The sequence below is a fragment of the Podarcis muralis genome, chromosome 8 (assembly GCF_964188315.1).
Source record: "Podarcis muralis chromosome 8, rPodMur119.hap1.1, whole genome shotgun sequence".
NCBI classification, from domain to species: domain Eukaryota; kingdom Metazoa; phylum Chordata; class Lepidosauria; order Squamata; family Lacertidae; genus Podarcis; species Podarcis muralis.
The window spans coordinates 25,912,007-25,934,992 of NC_135662.1; the positions used below are offsets into that span (position 1 = coordinate 25,912,007).

At 44.6% G+C, this 22,986-nt stretch overlaps 1 non-coding gene across 1 annotated transcript; it reads left to right on the top strand.

Annotated features, from left to right (window-relative positions):
• Positions 1-22,113: 22,113 nt before the first annotated feature.
• On the top strand, positions 22,114-22,206 carry TRNAY-GUA (transfer RNA tyrosine (anticodon GUA)). The gene is made up of 2 exons: positions 22,114-22,150; positions 22,171-22,206. It is a non-coding gene; the product is annotated as a tRNA-Tyr (tRNA).
• Positions 22,207-22,986: the final 780 nt, after the last annotated feature.

Sequence of the window (22,986 nt, forward strand, 5' to 3'; positions counted from 1 at the left end):
CAATGTTTATGTTCTTGGAGTGGTGTGGGAGCCACTTCCACGTGGCCGGGTCTAGTGATCGAGTGAAATGTTATGAGGAAATTGAGAGCTAATTTCACTCACTTGTTAGCTAGCTGCAAATGTCCTTTAAAATTACAACGGCTCCCATGGAACTTTGCCAGGTATTTTTAAAATGTTCTTGGTGTCATGCTCCTGTTTCAAAACAGAACGACAGTGGCTCTTACTTGAGAGTAAGGAGAAGTTCCTTATTCAGACTAGTAAGGGTACAGGCTCAGCAGCAAGCATTGGGTCCAGAAGTTGTGATTGCAAGGTGCATGAGCAAGAGATGTACCAATGGAAGCAACCAAGATGTCCCCAAAGTCCCATAAGGGCTGACTCAGTCACTTCAGTCTGCAGAATTTGCCCTTCTGCAAGCATCACACACTGTCTGTTCTCTTTGTAAGGAGTCTTTTCTTTAGTATGGCAGTGCCTGTGCTTTCAAATTCCTTGTCTATTGACATTAGGCAAGCACCACCACTGTACTCCTCGAGACGTCTGCTTTGGCAGGCCTATCCAAACACATGATTTGGTGATATCTCTTCTTGATGTGCTTCAGATGTTGTTGTGTGTTTAATTCCCCCCCAGCAGTTTTTAAGGGAGGAATTCAACGCCACACTGTTTTGAACGTTCCATCAGTGTAAGCGTTTCAGCTTCCCAGGTGGTGCAACCTCCCCCTTCCTCCCGCTGCATGCTGTCCTTCAGGTTCTCCCACCCCCACAAGTCGATTTCAGGGGCCACAGATAGACTTCTCTGCAAAAGACAGAGAGGGCAAAGTCTTGTTGCTCAAGCAGAACTCCTTGCGTTGTGTGGCTTTCTTTGACAGGGCTCATCAGATGAATCCCACCCTAAATGTTTTAAATATTATTTTATTTTTAAGTCTATTTCATTACCAGAGTGTAATAAAAATACTTTGGGAGAAAAAAAGGGTGGGATACAAATAAAACAAACTAGCAAACCAACAAAAATGCTGTATTGTTTTTAATATTCAGTTGGAAACTGCCCAGAGTGGCTGGGGAAACCCAGCCAGATGGACAGGGTATAAATAATAAATTATTATTATTAAAAATAAGTCCAGAAAGATTGGTTCTGGGTTATAAAACAAGGCCTTTACCTCACTCGCTTCAAGGCTGTGAGAATGATCTTGCCCCTCCGAGTTGTATGTTTTCCCCTCCTTAATGGTTTGCAGTAGAGATCCAAAAAGACTTTGCCTTGATTCTTTTTTAAGCTAAGAAAAGGCTGGCATTTTCTTTTTCATTTTCTTTTTCTTGGAGATTCTGACTATTAATTTTATCTGATTTGATACCTCTTGTAAGCAATCTCAATTCACAGAAAGGCAGCTACTTAAAACCCCCCCAGAACCCCACATAAAAACAAAATACCCATCTGAATCCAACTGCTCACTTGAGCTGAGCTTTGCTGAACTGGCACTATCTGGGCCCCCAGTTTTTACATGGCTAATTCCTTACAGCTGGACCGGAGTTTTTGTGATTATATTAAAAAAGTACATCCAAACGACTGTACTTGTAATGTGCCAAAAGGAGGAGATAACCAAAAGATTCCTGTATAGCAGGGGGCCTGGAATAGATGACATGCAATTCTATGATTCTATAACCATAAACCTGCAATAATTACACATTTAACCTCATCTGCCAACTTTTGCCACTGGTCCTGTCCACCACTGGTATGCGGTCCAGAAAATATTGTGGCCCTTGGGTTGAAAACGTTTCCTCCAACAAAATTTCTTCTACACTCATGAAGACCATTTTGAACAAACTTTAGTACTTGTGTTCCTCAAAAGGATTTATAATTCTTAATAACGTAAGAGGGGTCTCTGGATCAGGTCCAAAGCTCATCTAATCCAACATCCTGTTTTCACAGGGGGCCAACCAGATACCTTGGTTGCAGTTCTGTGTCCACTTGGACTCAATGGAACTTATCCTGAATTAGGATTGTGCTGTTGCTTATTTTTCATTTCTCACAACACCCCTTTGAAGAAGGCCATGAGCATCTTGGTTTTTATGGACAGGGAGTTGAACAAACAGATGGGTAGGTGAATTCAGGTATTCCAGCCACCAGGATTATTACAGTAGCCCCGTTAAAGAGCAAACAATAGCAGAAATATCAGTAACATTAAAATATCCCGTCCTGTTATGCTCTGCACTGCAATCCATTGCAAACAGGGCCTCTTTCATCACTTTCCCCTAACAACATCCCCCTTCGAAACAAAGCAAACTCAGATGAATTGCAGCAATAAATTTCCTTCTGGGAGAGTTGCTTCTGACACCGATCTCTGTCTCTCAGTCAAAGAGACTGACAGCAGGGCCTTTGGAGCCTACAAATCAAGTGTGGCCAATTATTCTTAGTCTGGTGCAATATCACTTCCCTTGCCTTCCTCCTTATCAGAAAGTGGCCATTGCCCAATTATTCATTACCCATGGCATGTGACACGCCAGCATGATATCTTGACATTACCCTATGGTTGCTATTTCCTACCCCTCCCCATGTGATGTTCCGCCTAATACTACCACAGTCTGGTGCGTCTCAACAGCATCATTCTCACAAACAACGCAGGAGGCGGTAACCCTGTGTAAGATGGGGACATATATAACTGAGTGCTCCTTCATACCAGAAAATGAAAGAATAGCCCTGCACATAGGAAATGAGATGTCAGAAAGAAGATCAGGATTCTCCCTCTGCCCACCATGGGGGAACAGTCTATCTGAGGAGCCATCACCCTGCTATAGGTTCTGTGGTTCTAAGTAATACTGTGTAGACACCAGGCATGCCAACTCTATGGGGCCAAGGTGTCTTTGGTCCCCCCTCAATATTTGTGTGTGTATGTGGGGCTCCCTCAGTCTTGAGGGGGCAGAGGAGGCCAATTGTGGTGTGTCTTCAATGGCTGGCTCCTCCTGAGCACAAGAGAGGAGGAGCTGCTGGGCACTGAAGGCACACAGTGCTGGGCTCCATGCTCAACCTCTTCACGATGATGTGATGCCTCACATGTCCCATGCGCATGACATCACACTCTTCTACGATTTCAGCTATGAGGGAGAATCCTGGGAACTGTAGTTGGTTAAAGGTGCTGGCTTCACAGAGATACAATTCCCAGCACCCTTAATGAGATTCTCTATGACTGTTAAAGAGTGCTTTAAATGTATGGTGTGGAGTTGCGCCAAACAACTGTTATCTCACACTTTCCAGGGGGTTTTCTCATCACTTAAGGTAAGGGTAAAGGGAACCCTGACCATTAGGTCCAGTCGTGACCGACTCTGGGGTTGCGGTGCTCATCTCACTTTATTGGCCAAGGGAGCCGGCGTACAGCTTTTGGGTCATGTGGCCAGCATGACTAAGCCGCTTCTGGCAAACCAGAGCAGTGCATGGAAACACCATTTACCTTCCCGCCGGTACCTATTTATCTACTTGCACTTTGACATGCTTTCGAACTGCTAGGTTGGCAGGAGGAGGGACCAAGCAATGGGAGCTCACCCTGTCACGGGGATTCGAACCGCCAACCTTCTGATCAGCAAGTCCTAGGCTCTGTGGTTTAACCCACAGCGCTACCAGCGTCCTCCTCATTACTTACCTTATTGCAAAGATTCCATTTTTTAAAATGAAGTGGGTTTATTGTGCAAGAGTGCCAAATCAACTTCAATTGCATGACCCAATTTTGCTGAGATGTAACTGAATCCTCCCTGAAAATAGCAACACTCCGGAAGAGCACTGTGCTCAGGTGTTTGAAGAGTGCTAGCATATTCTTGATCAGCCTTCTGACCCCCAGGCTAAACATACCCTGATCTGTTGGTGAGGAGCGGGGCAGTTATGGAAGAGGACCTCTGCTTCTCTCCAAACACTTTATTATACTCCCCGTGTGTAGCGTTTTATCACACGTCCCTTAAACCACCATAGAAATCTTCCCAGCAGGCAGTTCTAGTGTTTGGTAACATTAATCTTCTTTACAATGCCAGGAGTGGGACCATAAATGATTTATTGCAATTACCTGTTCTGGTAAAGCGGAGCTCAGGTGAGGCAGCCGTAGTTGTAGTTAAGGGGACGGATTCTATCTCAGAACAACCAGGGAGAGAGAGAAAAATATATTGGGTTGCCTTTGTGTACCCGCCTTCCTATATTGCCTCTGACATTATTCAATTAAACAGAAGGGGAAGCGTGCATTTTAAAAGACAATGACTTACTGACACCATCAAGCAGCACTCAGGTATTCTCATTTATCCTCCAAATGCCACAAATTCAAAATCCAAGCCTGAAATGCACAATCTTTGTGGTTTTATCTTAATGACTCACCACATATATACATGGTGTTATATATAAAGAGCAACTTGCATTGGCTGCAAACCTGAAACAGACTGTATATTTCCCCCATTCAACTGTCATTAGTTGTTTGTTTATTTGTATGTGTCTTGAAAAGGTTGTATGGAGAAAGGTCCATTAATCCCCCCCTTTTAGAGGGGATGGGTTGAGATCTTGTCACACACTGAGACTTGGAGGCCTACTAAGAGGCTGCAAGTCTTTGAGTGACCACAGGGGGCATGTTCCCATGTTGACCAACTCCAAGAAGGATGGTGTGTGTATTCAATCCTGTTATAGTGAGCTTTGAAGAATAGTGAGATGTACTGTTGCTTTCTGGGCCTTTTCAAAGTCAATGTGAGGTCAGTCCAAGGAGAGCCCTCACCCTTCTCAGGCTCCAGAGTGGGGCAGGTGTGGAAAAAGTGGATGAACCTAATATTGGGGGTACCCAGTGAAGCTGAATGTTGGATGATTCAGGACAGGCAAAAGAAAGCAATTCTTTACATAGCACGTAATTAAACTTCAGAATTTGTTCCCATAACAGGCAGGGACAATGTCAGTTTGCATTCCTTAGTACAGAAAACATTGATCTGATGTGCTCTGCTTCATTCAAGAGGGTTCTGGAAGCTTCAAGAAGCTTCTCTGTGTGAAAGAAGATTCATGATGTTTGGGTTACTCCTTTAGAGCAGGCATGGCCAAACTTGGCCCTCCAGATGTTTTGGGACTACAATTCCCATCACCCCTGACCACTGGTCCTGTTAGCTAGGGATGATGGGAGTTGTAGTCCCAAAACATCTGGAGGGCCCAGTTTGGCCATGCCTGATTTAGAGAAACAGAGTATAGCTGGTTTAAAATGGTTCTGTTATCTCTTCTGTCAAGGTCATGCTGACTATAATAGTAAGTCCAGAAGGAGTCTGAGCTCACTTTCTTTTTCTATCTCTTTTCCTTCTGGTGTGGTGTTCTGTATGCTTAGCGTTAAAGTTTAGTATTATAAGTTATTGTAATTTTAAGTTAAGTCTGCTGCAAGTGGATTTCTTATGGACAGTGCCAATCCTGAATGTATTGGATTTGTGACCATTATGCTCATTTGCCTTCAGTAGCAGTAAAACTCTGCTGGATGAAATATTAATTGCACCTGGTCTATTTTTTGGGAATCCTGCAATGCGTTTTTCCTCCGCATGACAGACGAACACCAACTTGGATAGCTTTAAAAGAGGGTTAGACAAGACTATCAATGGCTGTGTCAGAATGGCTATGTTTTGTTTTCAGTGTTGGAGGCAGTACAGGTAAGGTAAAGGATCCCTGGACAGTTCAGTCAAAGGTGACTATGGGGTGCGGTGCTCATTTTGCTTGTCAGAAGCTGGGACAGAGCAATGGGAGCTCACCCCATTATGTGGACTTGAACTGTTGACCTTCCTGTTGCCAAGCTCAAGAGGCTCAGTGGTTTAGACCACAGTGCCATTCTCATCCTGTTGGAGACAGTATGCTGCTGGGAATTGCTAGTGGGGAGAGTCCCACACTCCGGTCCTGCTTACTCTCAGTGCAGATCACCGCACTTAGTCATGCATTTTCTAGACCGACTGGAATGATGTTAAGTACGCACCATTGGGCTAGGTAGGTAATGGCATTAACACCTGCAGATATTTTAAAATGTCAATGGCTTTAAAAAAAACAACTCCTTAAGAGCAAGGCAAGCAAATCTAGGCATGTGAAAGAAAGAAGCTGTGTGAAAAGGCATTGTGTGGAAGATGAAACCAGACTCACATTTTATTGGTCGCATGGAATCGAAATGCTAGGCTAACTTGTTAGCTATAAGTTTTGACTTTAAACATGACATGAGGAGAAACCAATTATATTTAGTGATCACAGCATGGTGAAATGGAATCTGCAGCGGGGAGAGAACAGCTCAAGTGCCCTTCCATTTGCTCCGTTTTAGAGATTGTGGTCAGTATTTTTGTGTGCATTCATAATTTTTCTCCCAGTCTGGGCAATGATAATAAATGTAATTACAGATTGGGCAGAATTGACTGTAGCTGTCCAAGCCCGGTGAAATTAACATAACAGCTAATGTAATGAATATGTCAATTAATTCTTCATTGTAACAGCCTGTGTCTGTTGGTAACATTAAAGCTTGATAAATGAATACGGTTGTTGAAATTAATTGTTGCACATGTAATTTAGTGATGATAGCAATGTAGGCCAAAAATGCTCTCTTTTTTTGCCCTGGGGTCAATCCACTTACTTCATTCGATTAAGTTTGAGTATACTCTGGCATAGGCCAGAAGCCTTTGTCTCTACTTAGAATCATGCCACACAGTGCAATTCTATGCATGTTTACTCAGAGTAGGGATGTTTGAATAATTTGATCTTTGGGAATTCCTTTATAGCAGGGATAAGGAATCTATGGCCCTCCAGATGTTGCTGGAAACCAAGTCCCAACAACCTGCACCATTGGACTAATGTGTGTTCTGTATCCACTGGATTTCACTATTCTTTGAATGTTGTGACACAGTTCCAAACAGTTTAAGTATCAAGATATGCATTTAAATACATATTTTGAGTGGATTTTTTTTAAAGTTGCAGACTAATGTGGAGTGGAAGGAATTATGAGTAAAAGCGCACAAAAGTGATGAAGATTTGAAATGGATTCATCCATCCCTAATCCAGAAGCAAGTCACTGACTTCAGTGGGATTTACATCCTTGTAAGCGTCCATAGGACTGGACCTCAGACTCAGATGAAACTGAAACCCAGAAGTGTTTATAAATTCTCCTCTGTGAAATGTGCCAGTGAGTCAAAAGTGGGTTCTGTTCTTCTGTATTATTAATTTGTATGTTTGTCCCCATCTGGAAGTACTAAGCTCTGTATCTGATTTCAAGAGTCTCAAAGACAGGATGTGTTTGACAAATTAGAAGCCAATAATTTGCGTGTAAATTAAGATGAATGAAGGCAAACTTTAACAAATTAAAAAACGTACAATAATATCATTATATTCTGTAATGAAATCATTGTGCTGCATAAAGTAAACCAGAGATGATTATATACAGAATGAACCCCCCCCAACCAAACTAGATGCAACAACAATTAAAAGTCTCTAATTGGGTTAACTGTATACTCAACAATGCTTTGTTCTAACGGGGTGGTGCCAGTAACACAAGAAGAGCAGAAGAAAGAACCTTCTCTTCCGACATTCCCTCCCCAACAGTGGCTAGTTAGATGCTGCAGGAAAGCTTACAAGTAGGACATGAGGTGGGTGACCCAACCAGTCCTGTATCCTGTCTCTAATCAGGTGCCAATGAGAAGCCTGCAATAGCCCTCTCCCAATTTACCCCCAGTTTCTTGTATTCTGAGGTATTCTGCCTCTGAGGCTGAATATGGAGATTCTATTTAGCAGTCCTGACTGCTTAAGACCACATTCACACCATGCATTTAAAGGCGTTACGATATGACCACGAACAGTCATGGCTTCTCCCCACGAATTCTGGGAAGTGTAGTTTGTTAAGGGTGCTGAGAATGGTTAGGAGACCCTACTCCTCTCCCTGAGAGAAAATTCTCAGAGCAGTACAACAACAACAACAACAACTTATTACTTATACCTTGCCCATCTGAAGTACATTAGAAGATTCCATGGAACAAATGCACGTATAAAACCACAACCGAAAGAAAAAGTATGAAGAACAACAACTTGTCCACTAAATAAAATAATTTGTCAACAAACGTAGAAAGTGTTCTGTTGTTGTCATTCTCATTACTGGAGCTAGGCCCACCACTTTGCTGTTTGGGATGCTGCTGCCCTAGGGAGACTATGAGATTTATTAATATTCATTGTGTCAATGAACATCAACAGCTTGGCATCAACAGCTTTCTCTTGGTGGCAACTATTATATTTCTATCTGGATTTTTCTTACTTCATGGCATATTTTACCAAGGTCGCTCTCTTTCTTAGGCAGACACCACCACCATTATTATTATTATTTTAAAATATTCTCTAATTCACTCCCAGTGGACTTTCCATTGCCCGTATAACAGGGTTGAAAAAGCATAGAAATCTGTATAAAACTGTATAAATCTGTGCAAAACTGATTTGGATTTACATGCTTTGCAATGTTAGCAGTACAATCCTATGCATTTTTTACTCCCAAATTAGTCTCACTGTGCTCAACAGAGCTCACTCCCAGGGGAGGGAGCACAGGAATGCAGGCTAACTCGAGACAGTGTTGGATGGCGATGCATTTAAGAGAACACAACATCATGTGGGGTGGTGATGATCTGAAATTAAGATCCTCACTGCCCCACAATCTTTCTCTTTTCCACACATATCCAGCCATTCCACTTGAGATGCTGCCCAGACCTTGGATAGAAAGCCCACTTTTTGTTTTTCTCCTGTGCCCCCCGCGGTGGTCAGTTTCGCCAACCCCTAGGTATGCCTCTGACAACATACTAACTGTCTTTTGGAATTGTGTTGTCGTGGCAGTTAATCATAAGAACATCTTGCTATATGGCAATAAATTCAATCTGTATTGTCCACGCTCTCCTATTCCGTAATCAACTCTACGTAAAGAAGATGAGATGAGGCATAAATCCAAAAAGGTCACATTGAGGTCTATCATCACGTGGGCAAAAGACGCGAAGAAACTTTGATTTGATATGGGCAAGCTAGTGCAAATCAATGGTTCTATTCTAGATTCGGAAATCCCTCCAGTGAAAGTCCTGCGTCTTGGACAGTATTACTAAGAGATGGGGTGGAGCCAAAGCTAGCCATATGGTGAATGCCATAACCAGGGCAGACCTGTCAGGGCCAGGCATGCGGGGAAGGCAGGCGAAAGGAAATTGTCCTGAAAGGACAACATGCATCCCGCCATGAAAAAATGAGGACAGAGGGCTGTGGGCAATGCATTGTCCAGTGACTGACACTTGTGCTGATCGGAGACAACAGTGAGAACTGAGCCATGTCTCTGCAAACTTGATTATGGCGGATGGGACCCCTTCAATGGGGTCTTAGGGAAACCTTGCCACAATGCAAAACGTTCACATCTAATATGCTTGATCAAAATGCGGCCTTATTGTTGTGAGCAGATGACTCCCTCTCTACAAGGGAGAAATGGCTGTATAAGCATCCACACAAGAATCAGTATCTCTCAATATAATAGGAAAAACTCTCCATCGCCCCCAACACACACCAGTAAGGCAGTAACGTAGCTCAAATGTAAGAGATCTCAGGTGCAAAGCATGCGTTCCTTCCCACCCCATCCTTGACAAAGTCTATCCTTTGCAAGAAGCTCAGAAATAAATTTATCGATGTGGAGATGTTTGATGATGATGAACGCAATTGCTCTCTGCAGCCAGTGCTTGCAGTTGATGCTGTCTTTCACTGTAACATGTAGAGAAGCCAAATGGATGGTTCAAATTACACTTCACTGCAGAAAATAGGAATATGAAACATGTAGAAACAAGTTATTGGGACATCTAGCTCAACCTCCTCAGTCTGGTTCTTTCGAGAGCTTTTGGACTATGTCACATCCATCTGGACCAGCACAGCTGTAGCTCAGTGGCAGAACACAGGCTTGGTGTGCAGGAATTCTCAGGTTAAATTTCTAGGTAGGTCAGGGAAATAGTTTGCAACTCTGGAGAGCTGTTGCTGGTCATTGTAGACCAGGGACAGCCAATATGGTGGCCTCCAGTGGTTGATGGACTCCAGTTCCCATCAGCCCCGGACAACATGGCCAATGGTCACCGATGACTAATGAGCTATCATTTCTGTTGGGTTCAGTTCTGGAACCCACTCCAGCACCTTAACTGTATGGCTTTCATCATATACTGAGACAGCCAGCCAGGTCGTGTATCTATAGTTGTAACCACTGGGAGGAGTGCGGAGAGAAAAAATGTCATGGTGCATCTGCATCAGCACAACCAGACACATTCATCTGCCCCAGCTGCAACAAAGCATGTCTGTCCTGTATCGGTCTCTACAGCTACAACAGGCGTTGTAACTCTACCACGGTTTGACTTCACCCCTGAAGGTGCACTCTTCCATGTTTCCTGACACAGATGGATGCCAACCAATATGCTGAAGAACTCATCTTTATCCTGGCCTTGACAGTTAAGGTATATTGTTCTGCAGGACCCACCTCTTTTGCTGAATGTATGTTGTTCTGTTCCATTTGGAATGGTTTTACTTGTTGTGATGGCATGGGATTCGGACTCGGATGCTGAACCTGAGGGATCCCAGCCTGCACAGGATTCCCCACCTCCAGAACCAGCTGGGCCGGGGCTGGGACATGAGCCTGAAGGGTCCTCACCTGTGCTGGATCCTCAGGTGCAGACATCAGCTTAGTCTGCTCTGGCCCCTGAGGTGATGGAGGACCCATTGCCTGCAGGTGCTCCACTCTCAGCCCCGTCAGAGGAAGCTGAGGTTGCCTCTGGGTCCAATAACCCTCCAGCCTCTCCTGAGCTGCAGAGGCTCAGGGCAGAGAGGCGGAGGGAACTAAGTTCCTGCAGGAGGAGTGCTCACCTCTAGGCCAGGAGAGGCGAGTCACCAGAGGATCGGGGCCGTCCTATGCCTCGGGGCAGATAAAAGCCGGCCAGCCCCAGTCCCAAGTTGCAGGAGCAATATTGTTGATTGCTAGTTCCTCCCCGTACCCTGTCCTGCTTTCCTGCCTGAGCTCCTGACCCGCCCTAGCTTCTTGCTTGCATGTCTGTTCCTGACTTCACCCGACTCCCTGCCCTACACCCAGCTTCAGCTACTACAGACTGCCTCCATGTTGCCCCTTTGACCACGGTCCGGACTTGGACCTTGCCTCTCGAGTAACCCACGGGACCAGCACACTTGTATTATAATTTGATCTCTTTTATAATGGGATATTCTATGAGAGCCAGTGTGGCATTGTGGTTAGAGTTTCAGCCTAAGATAGGGGAGACCAGGGTTCAATACCCCACACACTGACTTACTCAGTGACTCTGGGACAGTCACAGGCTCTCGGCCTAACCTACTTCACAGGGTTGTTGTGTGGATTAAATGAGGAAGTCAAGAACCATGTACACCACCTTGAGCTCCTTAAAGATAAAGGTGGGAAATAAATGCAATAAAAACATAAATAATTGTTGCAATCTGCTGTGAGACCTTATGCTGAAGGGCAAGTCAGAAATATCACAATAAAATAAAATAATTCCTCGAGGTGTAATTTACCAATTGTGGAACGAAAGGAGAGCAATTAAGTAGCATCTCCCAACATTTAACAATGCATGTCCATGTCCAAATGTTAGAACACTGTGGGTTTGACTTGGAATATTTAGGAAAGAAAGCAGAGCTGTGGATCTGAGCTGGCCAGCCAAGGAATGGTATTAGATGACAGGCCTCCTTTCCTTTTCTTTGAGCCAGCCTAAGTGGTGAGAATGATTGTGTGTTGTTGAGAGCAGATTTATATAAAGGCACACACATCTCTTAGCTGCCTCGTCGTCTGTTCATTCCATATTGCTAAGTGAAAGACATTACGAGAGAAATTCACTCAGATGAAAATAGCATTTCGTGAATGGCGGAGTGGGGAGACGGCGGAAAGCTATTCTGCAGACTTCAAAGCAGATAAAAGTATTTGAAAAAGTTTTATCTTTATTTTATAAGCGTATCCAGAAGATTGGATAAAATGGAAACAGTGGTCAGAGGACATTCTGGTTTAATGTTTTTTTTCCTGCTTAGTGTATATACATAAAAAGAAAACACAAAGCAAAAGTGAAAGACTTCCACACTTTGCTAGAGTTTATGGTTAAAAACTTGATTCCCATGGAGTCATTTCTGGCATCCATATAAATCTCATTTGATTTCTTTACGGTGGTCCATTACTATGGCTTTTTAAAAAAATTATAATGTCTGGCCCTCCTTTTATTTTTAGATTGTTGACATCAGTACCTAGAATGAATTGTGAACTTTCCTGGGGGTTTGGAGTTGTATGGTATTCAGAACCTGACCTAAAGACCACAGTCCTAGATAGTAACTTGGGAGTAAGCTCCACTGTAGATAGTGGGACTTGGGACACAATCCTATGCATGTTTACTCAGACATAAGACCCACTGCTTACTCTCTAGTACAGTGGTACCTCGGGTTACAAACACTTCGGGTTACAGACTCTGCTAACCCGGAAAAGTAGTACCTCGGGTTAAGAACTTTACCTCAGGATGAGAACAGAAATCATGCGGTGGCAGTGGGAGGCCCCATTAGCTAAAGTGGTACCTCAGGTTAAGAACAGTTTCAGGTTAAGAATGGACCTCTGGAACGAATTAAGTTCGTAACCAAAGGTACCACTGTAAATGTATTTAGAATTCCAGCCTTACTGCTCAATAAACATCTAAAAGATGGTCTTGTAAGTCTCTCCCAAAGAGGTTTGGGGGGGTAACAATTGTTTGCTAGTTTGGATTCTGGAGGAGCATGTGACACTGGACCCCAGCATTCTGAACTGGTAGCAAAGAGACCACCTTAATTCCTGTGTTCTGGTAATGACTGAGTACTGTATATTGTACGATTTGATTTAATTGCCCTTATGCTCCCCATATCTTGCAGTATGGTCAGAAGATCATTATTGTTTTATTGTACCAGGAGCTCAGACTCATTTTGGATTCATCTTTGTCATTGGAAGCCCAAGTGGCATCATGGCTCAGAGCCCAAATTGCCTCCTATGACTGTTCCAGGACGGGGATAGCTTGACTCCAGTGGGCAAAGCTTCAAATAAAATTGCTGCAATGCATTAGACATGGAGCTGCCCTTGAAAACAGTATGGGAGCTGTAGCTGCAGCAGAATGTTGTCCCGAGAGTACTAGCCTGGCTTTTCTTGTTGAGCACATATAAAGTCAGTATGGAATAGCCGCACTGTATGCCAAGGAGCCTGCTTCAAGATGGTAGCTCTAAATAACTTAGGACTCAGTTACCTGAAGGTGTACTTCAAAGGCAGCCCCATGTAGAACACATTGCAGTAATCCAATCTGGAAATGATTAGAGCATAGCTGGCAAACCAACCAGAGCTGGACATAGCCACTCCTAGGCATTGAGGCTCCCTGAATCTCCAATGACAACATTTCACTCAGGAGTACCCTCAAGCCATGAACCATTTTACTAGGTCTGTGTTTCCCGTATTGCAGGCCTTCAAGTACAAGCTAGAAAGCTGTCTATTGGTCTGGATGACTTACAACACCCCCAAACTCTGTGGTTATTATATCAGAATATAATGATATCAGAAGAAGAAACCTTGTGAGTTAGGTTAGGCTGAGAGAAAGTGGCTGGTCAAAAGGTTACCTACTGAGCTTCATGACTTAGTGGAGATTTGAACCCAATCTTGGTCAAACACTCATATCTACTGAACCGGGGATGAGGAACCTGTGGTTGTTCAGAGGTTCTTGGATTCCCAACTCTCATCAGGCCAAGCCATCATGGCCAACGGTCAGGGATGATGGGATTAGTAGTTTAACAATTTCTGCAGGGCCAAAACTTCTCCATCCTTGTACTACATTGTATTGGAGGTAAGCAGGGCAAGAGAAAGACTCTGGCCTATTTATGTATCTACAATGCGGATTACACGTGATTGTCTCGGTCGTCACTTGTGTCAGGGTATAGACAGAAGTCCAGGACCCAGGAATATGGTTGCAGACAGGATTCTCATATATTTTCGTGGAGCAACAGATAGCTGCATTTAGGAGACTCTTCATGCTTGTATGTAATATTATAATTTATGTGTAGGATTTCCTCTGAAAGAGAAAAAGGGTGTAAGTATTTTTGGTATGTGAGTCTGAATATATCTGAAATTCCTTGAGGCATTATGAAAGGAAGCAGTTGAGGACTGGCCTTTCCATTCAGCTGATTTATGAATCTTATTCTTTTACTCATCTGGAGGTCTCTTGTCACGAGAGGCGTGCTGATCAAACAGAAGAGTCCCTCTCACCAGATCAACCTTGATTTTGTAAGACTGCCAGACATTTAGCTTTCTTCCAGCTATCTGGCTTTCTTCATCTTGAAATAAACACACACAGAGAGATGAATAAGTATTGTGCACATATACTAATAATAAGCAACTCGCCATTAACCGTGAGTTTATTTCTTAGAAATATTCGGAGTCTCTAAGGAAGAAATATGTGCAGTTTCCTTCCCATTGTCTCGGGCTTAATGCATAGGGTGTAATAAAAGTGTTATGAAAATTAGCTAGCGTGCTCTCGGCAACCATGCTTCTTGTCATAAATAACTCAGCTCTTTAGATTACACATACATGTGCGTAACCCCACCAGCTCCCTCCAAAAAAGATCTAATGCTCAGTAAGCTGTGTTTTAATTAGAAAAGTGCTAACTAATGAGCATCTAAATCCATCCAGTAGTGTGTTTTGGTATTAACTCAGAAATTGTAGGGTTTTATGAATTCATGTCAGACCCTTAGGGGTACATTTTCAAAGTGCTGCACAGACTTTTAGCCATGCAAATCCCATTAAAGTCAGTGGGAGATGTGTGGCTAAAACCCATGCAATGCTTTAGAAAAGATGTACCCTGTAATGTTATCCGAACAGGGGTTTGGCCTATAAATTTCTCTGCTTTCTTTTTCCTTTTTGCAAAAAGAAAGGGAGGGACTGGGGCGCAAAGAGGGGGATAGAGATCACCTTCTAACAGGGGAGGGCTGCAGTTGGGGGAAGGAATATGATTTAGAAGTAAGAAAGCCTCCCCAAGACTGAGACTGTTGTCACTTATTATATCGTGGTAAACAACTGTTCTCATGTATTGATGTTCCAACTGTGGGGGTGGTGATGTTTGGGTGAGAGAGAGAGAGAGAGAGAGAGAGAAAGAAAGAAAGAAAGAAAGAAAGAAAGAAAGAAAGAAAGAAAGAAAGAGATTAAAATATCTAGAGATTGCAGATGGTTTGGGCATAAAAGACTGAAGCAATACAAGCACACAGGCTAACAAGAAAACACACAATGCCTTTTAAGTCAATTTGTCAAAAACACGGCATTTTTCAGATCAAGCACAAGGAGTTCAAACCCAAATAATTAAAAAAAATCTAGCAACATGTCTATTAAAAATAATAATATTGAGACATTCTTTTATTTTTATTTACTCGTTTCCATGTTTTGCCTGGTTAACCTCACCCCAAACTTCCTTAAAATAAAATGAAAGATGATAGATTTGATGGCTACCACCAACTTAGATGTCTTTAGGAGGGGATCATATCAATTTGTGGAGGGTAAGGTCACCAATGACTACTAGTCATGATGGCTGTATGCTTCCTCCAGTAGGAGAGGCAGTCTTCTTCTCCGAGTACAGTGGTACCTTGGGTTACAGAAGCTTCAGGTTACAGACGCTTCAGGTTACAGGCTCCACGAACCCAGAAATAGTACCTCAGGTTAAGAACTTTACTTCAGGATGAGAACAGAAATTGTGTGGCGGCAGCAGGAGGCCCCATTAGCTAAAGTGGTACCTCAGTTTGAGAACAGTTTCAGGTTAAGAACGGACCTCCAGAATGAATTAAGTTCTTAACCTGAGGTACTACTGTACTAGTTGCTGGAGAGTGAGTGAGAGAGGACTATTACACTTGTGTCCTACTTGTGGGCTTCCTGGAGGCATCTGGTGGGCTACTGAAGGACACAGGATGCCAGAGTAAATAGTCCTTTGGTTTGATTCACATACGCCCCAATTTTTCCAAACTGCTCCACGCTGCACCTCCACCTGCTCTCGCCGCCCTACCCACTCTTATTGCTCACTTGTGCCACTCACCCGCTATTGCCTGCTGGAGCTCTGCTGGAGATCAGCAAAGTCGCGCAGCAGCACTGGGCAGGAAGGTGCTTTGATGCGACGCTGCTGACAATCACCCATGCGAGCTTCTTTGGGCCCGGCACTCGTGCCAGAGCACCAGACTGAAAAAGGGACATTTGGGGATCAAGACAAAAGCCAGGATTGGCATCTGTGATCTGGGATTTCCCAGTAAAAATAGGACGGTTAGTGGGTCTGGATCCAGCATGGTTCTTCTTATCTTATCTGATATATATTTTGGAAACTGCTTTGTCTGTCTTCTCCCTATGCATTCAGAAACCAGTTTGGTGTGGTGGCTTCTGAGTTGGAGGAGCCATTCATTGTCTATGTTTGGCTGCTGGATGTCATTTTGAGTCAAGATGGTGCACTGAAAAGTAACTTAGGTATGGCTTTGCCCAGTTTAGTGTGACAGCTCCAAATTGCAGCAATTACCATTCACCAGTCAAGCGGTGGGCGGGGTTTGTGACCTGACACAGATTTCCTAAGCCTGGGTGATACCTCCATCTCTGGCTGGCTGTCGCTCCACCCCCCTACTCGGCTGGCCAATCGGCAGCTGGCTGGGGGGGGGGCGGGCGGAGCAAGGGCCTGGTAGGACAGGCTCCAGTTGTCCATCTCCTGTCGGTCTTTGGAGCGTCACCCATCCACCTGCCCCTCTCGTTTAACGTGGTTTACTTGCAGGCTAACCTTTCCTTCCTAGGTCTGCGGGTGTTGCTACGGTCACACAATGGTTGATGTTTCCCAGAGCCGGGAAGGAATTTCCCCTGCTCTGCAGGTTTTGCCTTCCCCACAGCAATTGTCACAACTTTGGCAGTTTTAGGCCTTGGACGGTATCCTATAGTTTCTCTTCAGAATGGGGGGGTAGCATTATTATGCACCCCTATTCGGTGGTAATGACCGCTCCCCACTTAAAACGGGGGGCGCCCTTTGCGTGGACGCGTGCAGCCCCTAGATCTGGAGCGGCTCCAACAGCATAGGCTTGGCTTTCCCTTCCCTCAGGTGGGATACCTGGAGGTCTCCGCCTACCTCAGTCAGTTGTCCAATCCCACCTGGGGGAAGCGTTGCCAAGGAGACCAGGCCAGGTAGGGGAGGGATTACCTGCCCACACAATAGAGGGAGGATCTTACCTGGGAATCCTCACTTGGCTCCAGAGCTTCTCCCACCCTACCCACCCTCAGTTAATGTCTTATTTTGCAGGTTAACTTTTCTTCACAGGTTTTGCAGGTTAACTTTTCTTCACAGGTATGCGGGCGGTGCTACGTTAAGGTCGCTGTTAAAGGGCCGGAAAGGAATTTCCCTGCATTGGCAGGTTTCGCCTTTCCCGTAGCAAAACATCACAACTTTGGCGGTACCAGGCCTTGGGCGGAATCCTTTTGTCCATCTTCCTCTTTGCGGCGGCGATACCAGGGTTCCCCTTAAAGGGGTTTTCTGAAGGGAGGCTTTGACCGTACGCCAAAAGGTCGTCATTGCTCTCCCCTGCGGCGGCGGCGTTACAGGGGCGGCTATCTCTGCTTGAACATATGTTCTCCAGAGCCGGCTCATCCCCCCCCCACTGGATAACCCTGATGCTCCCTAGGTCCCCGGCTGGGGACTGGGGAGGGAGAACGCCCAATGCCTGAGCCAAGGTCTACCCACATTTGAAATTTAATAAAGTTGTGGCCAATTTAATCCCATAGCACGTTGTCTTGAGTCGTTATTCCACATGACGGGGGGACCCCGCGGGATCTGGGGACTCCGCCTGTCCACGCAAAGCAGCCCCCAGCAGAACTGAACCCCACTGCTCTCTGTAGTGTGGTCAGGAAGGTGGGGAGAAGGGGAGACCTTCTTCCCACATCACCCTTAGTCCCACCCCAAATTGATTTGGGGACAGATTCTGGTCAGGTTCTCCCTGACCACAAATTATAGTCTGAATTTCAGGGCTTTTGTGGTTTCTTAGAATTCCCAAGCAATGCCAGGGGCTGTCAGCTAGTAAGTCATAGTTTGAATTATCCGTGTACTGCAGTCCGTTCTGTTTGTTTTCTTCTGCCTCAAAGGCCAGGAGTAGATCAAAGCATCTCCAAATTGTGGCTCGCTCCGTTGTTAAATATTTTACCATGGAAATGGGCTATGGGGAAAGACACACACTCACAAAGAGGCACACACCCTAACACACAAATAGTAAAACAAAAAGCCAGGTCATAGTTGAGGCTTTCAACTGAATGCTTAGTAGAGGTTTTGAGCAGAGTAGGCTGTAATGATCTCTTTCTGGTGCTGATGACATTTCACGGAATCTACTGCTGCTTTGCACAGCATGTTGCTGTCGCCAGGCGCTGTGAAAGGTTGAGGCAGCAGTGGCGGCAGCAGCAGCATCTATAAAACTGATGTTGGCAGCCAGGAAAGGAGCACCCCTGAACTTCTTCCTGCATTTTAACAACGGCTCCTCCTTCGAAGCCAGTTTTTCCACAGGGCAAAGTGGGCCGTTTCATGGAGTTTAGAAACATCATTTTCAATGTACATTTATTTTGCTTTACAAAGTAAGTTTTTTTAAAAGGACAGTTCTCTGCCCCAAGGACCTTCCAAATCAAATTTTGACAGTGGGAGAGATGCTAAAGAAGAGGAGGAGATGGAGGGGGGGGGGCAAGAATAACAAGAGATGAATGTGAGTCGATTCTTTTTCACACATGTGGGCTTCATGCCCTCTCAACCACTTCAATCTGCAGAACTGGCACTGCATGTACCACATAATACTCAATCCTTTAGTGTGATGCCACATATCTTTTGTCTATTGACCTCAGGTAGATGCCTTCCGTATAGTTAAAGCCATGGTTTTCCCAGTAGTGATGTATGGAAGTGAGAGCTGGACCATAAAGAAGGCTGATCGCCGAAGAATTGATGCTTTTGAATTATGGTGCTGCAGGAGACTCTTGAGAGTCCCATGGACTGCAAGAAGATCAAACGCATCCATTCTTAAGGAAATCAGCCCTGAGTGCTCACTGGAAGGACAGATTGTGAAGCTGAGGCTCCAGTACTTTGGCCACCTCATGAGAAGAGAAGACTCCCTGGAGAAGACACTGATGCTGGGAAAGATGGAGGGCACAAGGAGAAGGGGGCGACAGAGGACAAGATGGTTGGATAGTGTTTTCGAGGTTACCAGCATGAGTTTGACCAAACTGCGGGAAGTAGTGGAGGACAGAGGTGCCTGGCGTGCTCTGGTCCATGGGGTCACGAAGAGTCGGACACGACTAAACGACTAAACAACAACAACAACAGATGCCTTCCCTGTACTCTGTTCAGCACTGCCAAAAACATTTTTGTTTAGGCAAGTCTACCCAGATACAGAGAATGTTGACATGTGTTTTCATCTGGTTTTTAGCTTTTCATTGATTTCAATTAATTTTTTTGAATGTTTTAAGCAGTTGTTTTTAACTGGTTTTTTAAAACTGATAATTACATGATTGTCTTCTTTTTGTAAACCGCTTTGAGGATTTTTCTTTTTACAACCAAGTGGTACATACATTTTAATAAATAGAAAAAAACTAAATCAATTCCTGTTAGGAATGGAAACTAGTCCATTTAGCCAATGGCATCATGAAAAAGGTAGGTTTTAAGGAAGGATCTGAAGGAAGGAAGAGAGAGGAAATTTTTAGGGAGGGAATTGCAGGTATGGGAGACAACAGTGGAGAATGGAGAAAGCTTTTAGAGGGTCACAGTAGATGAGTGCTGCTTCCTGCAACCTGCTTCTTCAGCATTCATGTTGGTTTGCTGGCCAAAATTTGCGTGGTTCTTGTGGCAATGTTTGGTTGAGCATTGAGTTTTGACTCACTCATGCGATGGTGCACATTCATCCATGTTTGCTTGCAGGGTGCTTACATATATTTTTTCCTGTTGATCATTCGTGCCACACTTCTCAGTGCATTTTCCTGTCACTTTCTGAACTGCAAAAATGGTTGGGATGTTATTACAACAGTGCTTGCAATAAGGTACCTGAACCAGTACAGGCTGATAGACAGAAACACAGCTTGCTCCTCCTCCTCACAGATCCTTTCTCTTTTAGTAACTACAGTGGTACCTCAGGTTAAGACCTTAATTCGTTCTGGTGGTCCGTTCTTAACCTGAAACTGTTCTTAACCTGAGGTACCACTTTAGCTAATGGGGCCTCCTGCTGCCACCGTGTCCCTGGTGCACGATTTCTGAAGTAAAGTTCTTAACCCGAGGTACTATTTCTGGGTTAGCATAGTCTGTAACTTGAAATGTCTGTAACCTGAAGCGTCTATAACCTGAGGTACCACTGTACCGTATTTTTCCATGTATAAGACTAGTCCCCCCCTAAAAAATAATGTCCAAAATTTGGGGGTGTCTTATACATGGAGAGATCTCCCCCCCATTTTCTTAAATTGGAGTCCCCCAAAATAGGGGGCGTCTTATACATGGGGGTGTCTTATAGATGGAAAAATACAGTACACGCTGGTCCAGTAGATTACTTCCATTCAGACTTTACTTCCTTCCTGCTTCTTCTCTATGGTCTTTGGCAGAGGTCGTTTACACTCATTGCATCCGGAGATGCTGAGGAACAAACCCCTAGTCCTGGGACCTTCTGCATGAAAAAATAGGGTCCCTCCCTATGAGAAGCAATGCCTCTCATAAGTGGCTTTCATCTCTCTTAAAAATGATTGCCTGTGGCCAGCACAGATTTGAGGGGCCGTCTCTCATCTATTAGGTTTGTTTCAAAGCCGTAAGCCAAGAGGAAAAGAGCCACAGAATACAGCTTTTGCCACAAATATTTCTTAGTCATTGCCAGCAATTATTTATAAAAAGAGATTAGACATACCCAACAGGAGCTGGTTGGTCTATCAGGGGGATAGACTGTGTAATGCCTGACACACATGGTAGTAAGAAAAGATGAAATGCAATAAAGAACAATGTTCTGTTCTAGCCATCCTGGGCTTTTATTTAAATTCATTGTGCAGTCAGTGAAACGTAAACTTGGTTCCAAAAGTGACTGAAAGAAATAGGAAAAATGGAAATCTGCCAGCTGAGTTTTCAGCCTCAAATAGTTTTCAGCTTTGTGAGCAAATAGTATTCTTTTATGTATCATGTATAAATCAATGGAAGCAGGGATGGACTGGGGTCTTTCACATTTCAATGGCGCCCTGTGTGAGCCCAAAATTTGGTGCCCCCACCTACTGCCTTCTGTTCTGCTCAATTCACTATGTCATAGTTGTGGCACCCTGCAGTGCCCCCTCGGCTCAGCACCCAGTGCAGCAGAGATGGCTGTACTGTCCTAAATCCATCTCTGATAAAAGTGATCAGGTCTTTTCCTCTTCTTTTGGGATGTCAGGTGCCTTTGCATCAGTGGCCCTGCAGATGATGTTGTTGGACTACTATAACTCCCATCACCTCTGACCATTGGTCTTGCTGGCTGGGGTTGATGTGGGTTGGAGTCCAACAGCTGGAGTCCAGAATGGCAACAGGTGAAGTTCAGGAGGACAACAGTTTCCTCCTGCCTGTCTTTGGTTTCCTGACTTTCAGGTCTAATGGTCAAAATGACTGTCTGCTCCTCATGGCATCTAAATAACCTTACATGAGCTAGGAAATCAAGTTCACTGAAGATTTCTTTTTGCATCGGAGAGCTTCAGTGCCCACTTTATCAACAAGATGGATCACTCCAACGTACTACCTGATGGGCTGAGGGGATCATCTGCATCCGCCCTCAGTTTCATACTGAATAACTCCAGTCCATCTAACATTAAATGGATTATCTGGTTGACTGGGTTAGGAGAGCCAGCACTTGTTGGATGTGGTGATAATGCTGCATGTTTCTCTCACACATTGAACACCTTGCTGGCATGACTTAAGCTCATCAGTGCTGATGAGATGCTTGATCTGTTTGGGAAATAAATGGAGTTTGGCTAAAGATCTGGCTCAGAACAATCTAATCATGGTTTATGAATTCAATACAGAGATTTTTTTGGGAAGTTTTAGGTCAGTGTAAACATATCGCCTTGGGTTTTGGGGTGGGTAATATTTCCCTTCGATAGCTCAGCTGGTAGAGCGGAGGACTGTAGAGGCACTGCTCCACACGGAGATCCTTAGGTCGCTGGTTCGATTCCGGCTCGAAGGAGACCTTGCTTTTGAGGGACGCGGGTGGCGCTGTGGGTAAAAGCCTCAGCGCCTAGGGCTTGCCGATCGAAAGGTCGGAGGTTCGAATCCCCGTGGCGGGGTGCGCTCCCGTTGCTCGGTCCCAGCGCCTGCCAACCTAGCAGTTCGAAAGCACCCCCGGGTGCAAGTAGATAAATAGGGACCGCTTACTGGCGGGAAGGTAAACAGCGTTCCGTGTGCTGCGCTGGCTCGCCAGATGCAGCTTTGTCACGCTGGCCACGTGACCCGGAAGTGTCTCCGGACAGCGCTGGCACCCGGCCTCTTGAGTGAGATGGGCGCACAACCCTAGAGTCTGTCAAGACTGGCCCGTACGGGCAGCGGTACCTTTACCTTTACCTTTAATATTTCTGGGGTGGTGGCAGGTGTTACCTTCAAATGTGATGAGGAGGCTGGGTTCCCTCCTTACCTTGAAAAGAAAGAAAGCCTTTTCCAACATCTTATCCGAAACAACAATAACAATTACAACCTATATCGGAGCATGAAAATGAAAAAGTGAGAACACTGTATTGCTCCTAGGCTTGTATTGTCTCAAGAATGCATACAAGGAACCATGCCAGCCCTTCAAGCAGAGGCCAGACCTTTTTTTTTTTTTGGAAAAGGAGCTAGTAAAAAAAAAAAAGGGGGGGGGGCTTGTAAAAAAGAAGAAGGAAAAAACCCATTGGTTACTTTGCATCTCAAAACAAGACCTCCTCAGAGCTTAAAATTTGCTCCTGAAATTCCTGACTATTTTGAGGGTGGGGTT